We start from the raw sequence: 3,805 nt of genomic DNA, 5'->3' as shown, positions 1-3,805 counted from the left end.
GGGGGGGGGGGGGGGGGGGGGGGGGGGGGGGGGGGGGGGGGGAAGGATTGGGTGGGTGGGAAGATAAGGGAAGAGGCCAGGAGGCACTGAAAAGGAGGATGAGGGAAGGGAAATGTCTAAACCACACAACTGCCAGAGGGAAAAGGGGAGGAGGGAGAATTTTAGGACTATAAGGCTGGCCTGGCAAGAGAAAGGAGCAAGCATGGACAGGGTAAGACAGGAATGCTCAGGAAGAGGGAGGAAGTCATAGAGAGACACAAAAGGGGTTCTAGAGCTAGGGGAACCTTCATTCTTTAACTGCAGTTTCTTTTCCATTCATTCAATCCCCCAAGACATAAAAAAGACAGTCAGATAGGGGCAGCTAGGTAGGTGGCTCAGGGGATAGACAGCCAGGTCTAGAGATGGGAGGTCCTGGGTTCAAATTTGACCTCAGACACTTCCCAGCTGTGTGATCCTGGGCAAGTAACAACCCCCATTGCCTAGCCCTTACTGATCTTCTGCCTTGGTATGCTTAGTATTGATTTTAAGACAGGAGATTAAGGTTTTTAAAAAAAGACAGTCAGATGGTCAGGGAAGATCATGTCAGTTGGTGGAAGAAGTCTCTCTTCTCTACAATCCTAAAGAGGAGGAGAGCTTCAGTCCAATTCTTAAGGAGTCCTTATTGATTAAGCACCTATTTTAGGCCAGAAACTGGATGCTGGGAACATAAAGATAAAAAAAATTAAACAGTCCTTTCTCTCAGAGTGCTTACATTCTATAAGGGCAGAATGGAAAGAGTCCTGGATTCAGTCAGAAGATCCAGGTTCCAATTCTGTCTCTGTAGGGAGAACCATCTGCCAAGCTATGAAATATCCCTGACTTCAGTTTCCTCATCTGTCAAATGAATGGGGTTCAGATGACATCTAAGGTCCTTTTCCACTATAAATCCTGGGCCAGCACTTAGAAACACCCTAAACTTAAATCCTATTCCTCTAAGTTTTAGATGGTAGGAGGCAGGGCAAGAAAAACTCAGACAGACAGAGATTGTTTAACCGTTTTTCCTTTGGTTATTTTGTTGAATTGCTTTCTCTCCTTTTTAATTTGTGTTGTTGCAAGGGGCAGCTCTTGCAGAAACAATCAATAAATGCTGAAAAAGAAGTAGCAGCAGGGACATAAGCTCATTCTTTGTTGCAACAAGTGACTTTCCATTTTGCCCACCCTAAAAAATGGAAACAAAGCATCTAGTCTATCCCACCCACTCATCTCAGACTTATCTGCCCGGCAATAATACTAAGAGCTGAGTTATTGAAAGTTCTGGCTGCTCCAGGGAGCCCAGTTAGGAAGCCTTGGGCTCAATTTCTAACTCATCTCTTATTAACTGTTAACTCATCCAGACTTATTAACTGCTATCTTCTCCATGGAATCAATTTAGGCAGTCATTCTTCCTAACTAGATACAAAATAACCTTTGTTTTAGGTTGTCCCAACCTCTAAATTCGCTGTCCTGGGTCACTAAAACAATCTGATTCTCAGTTTCTTTATTTGTGAAATAGGAGTATTGTCTCAAGTCTTCACATTACAGGCTCTGATAAGAATATGTAAAAAGTGTCCTATATCAGTTATTCTAATATTCCCAACTTTTTCTGAGGATAACAATGTTACAGACTAGAGGGGCCCTGGGCACACAGAATGTCAGAGCTGGGGGCTGGGGTGTGTGTGGTGATGCTGGGTTTACATTAAGAGATTCATTTGTCCAACCTCCTGGATTTACAGACGAGGAAACTGAGACCCAGTCCCTCTAGGAATAATATGCCAAGAGGCTGGTTGAAAAGTTCAGCTTTTAGGGTGGGGGAGGAGGAGAAGGAGGAGAAGGAGGAGGAGGAGGGAGGAAGGAGGAAAGAGGAGGGAGAAGTGGCTGCTTCCAACTGTGAGTTCAGCTTGGCCCTCCCTCCCTCCAAGGTAGCCTTAGGGAAGAAGGTCTGGTTCCCTCGGAGTCTGATTCCTTCCTCCAGTTGGGCTACCACACGAGGAGCCCTAACTGTGAGATTCTTCACTATCACTTAAATCTGGAGCTCCAGGGGACTTTTGAGGCCATCTACTGTACTCTCTTTATTTTGCCGTTCCTTTCTCCCACAGCTTTCTCCAAGCGAGGCGCTTATTTGGGGGCTGGGAGAGATCATCATCCTTTCTACAACCTGTTTTGCCAAGCATCCGGCAACCCTCCAGACGTTGATTGAGTGTAGCAGGAAAAGCCCGAGCTTTATTTTTCGGCAGACCTCGATTTGGATCCCGCCTTTGCTACTTGCTATCTGGGCCTCAGTTTCCCCAACTGTAAAAAGGAAAAGGTGCCCCAGATAACCTCCAAGGTCCGCTTCAGCTCTGCTCTCTCCAAGGGCTCTTCGGACTCTCAATTCTAGACCTCGGCGCTAGCCTGAGCCGGCGGTCCTCAGACTCCACCCGAAGCACCCGCCCCCCACCCCCGCCAACCCAAATGCTCCAGTCCCCTCTCCAGTCCCCGCCAGCCATCGCGTGGTCACCAGTGTAAGCCCTCTACGGCGCCCAGCATCACCCCTCCATCGATCCTTTCCCTAGTAGGGACACACACACACACACACACACACACACACACACACACACACACACTCTCTCTCTCTCTCTCACTCACTCACTCACTCCTGGAGGAGAGCTATGCACGCACGCACACACATACACTCACTCACACACACAACACACGCACTCGTTCCTGGAGGAGAGCTACGCACACACGCACGGACACGGAGCCCGGGCCACCCCTCCCGGGTAGAGGTACCCAAAGTCCCCAGGAGGCCCGGATGGGCAGGGATGGGGGCGGCAGCCGAGATCCCGCGGCCGGCCCTACCTGTTCCGACTGGAGTTGGACGCCGACCTCGTGCAAGTGGGAGAGTTGCGCCGAACTGGGAGCCGGGTGTCCTGGGTTCGGGGCTCGTGGTCTCCCTTTGCGCTAGGCTGCACACTAGAGCCGATGACCCCAGACCGGGCTCCCCCGCAGGCTTTTAAAGGCAGCGGTCCCTGGGGATGGGAAAGCCGCAGGGCCCCTCATTCCCCCTCCCCCTCCCCCTCCGCCCCCTCCTCCGCCCCCTGCCCGCCCCCAGGCTGGAGGGAGGAGGAGGAGGAGGAGGAGGAGGAGGGGGCGGGGGAGGGAAAGGAGGAGAAAGGAGAAGGAGGAGGCGGTGGCGGAGGAAAGCCCGAGAGCTGTCCGAGCCACGCGGCTCCGAGTGCCCCCTGCCGCCCAGAAGCAGAGGCGGCGGGGCCGGGAGGGCTGGCTCTCCTCCCGGGCCAGCCTCCCGTCTGGTCCTGGCTAAGGCTGCGGAGATGTCCATGCACCATACACTCCATCCTCCGGTAGGACAGGGTCTTCCGCTCTAGCCCCTCCCCCCTCCCCACTTGTGGTGCCTTCCTCCGGCCTCCCTACGATGTGGGAAAGAAGGTGATTGAATCGAGTCAGGACTCTTCTTTAAGCTGACTGTGAGATTGGGAAAAATCACTTCACCTCGGTGGGGTGGACCAGACGGATATCCTCTAGGATCCCTTGCAGCCCTGAGTCACACGGTCTCCCCAAACCCTCCCTTTCGGGCTCTCCCTTACTTTCTGCCGATTAATTCCGTCCTTTCCTCCTTTCCCACTTCCGATGTCTCCCTCTCAAAGCTCCCACTTCCTTTCTCCTCTCAGCTCCCCCCAGCCTTCTCCTCCCCACAGCCTCCCTCTCTTCTCATCCTCTGTATTTCATCAGACACACCACCCGCTGGCCCAGCTCTACCCTGCTTTGGGGAAGTCAAGTTCTGGAGAAG

The 3,805-nt window shown here is 52.5% G+C and overlaps 1 protein-coding gene across 1 annotated transcript in view; it reads right to left on the bottom strand.

The window, feature by feature from the left end:
• ALPL (alkaline phosphatase, biomineralization associated) overlaps positions 1-2,956 on the bottom strand; it is a 77,791-nt gene extending 74,835 nt beyond the window's left edge. Inside the window, exon 1 of the mRNA XM_044667836.1 lies at positions 2,857-2,956. The gene's annotated coding sequence lies outside the window, so the exon portion shown is untranslated. The remainder of the gene's footprint in view (positions 1-2,856) is intronic.
• Between the last annotated feature and the right edge of the window lie 849 nt (positions 2,957-3,805).

Source organism: Gracilinanus agilis, chromosome 3, assembly GCF_016433145.1.
Source record: "Gracilinanus agilis isolate LMUSP501 chromosome 3, AgileGrace, whole genome shotgun sequence".
Lineage (NCBI taxonomy): Eukaryota > Metazoa > Chordata > Mammalia > Didelphimorphia > Didelphidae > Gracilinanus > Gracilinanus agilis.
This window is presented reverse-complemented; position numbering and strand designations above follow the sequence as displayed.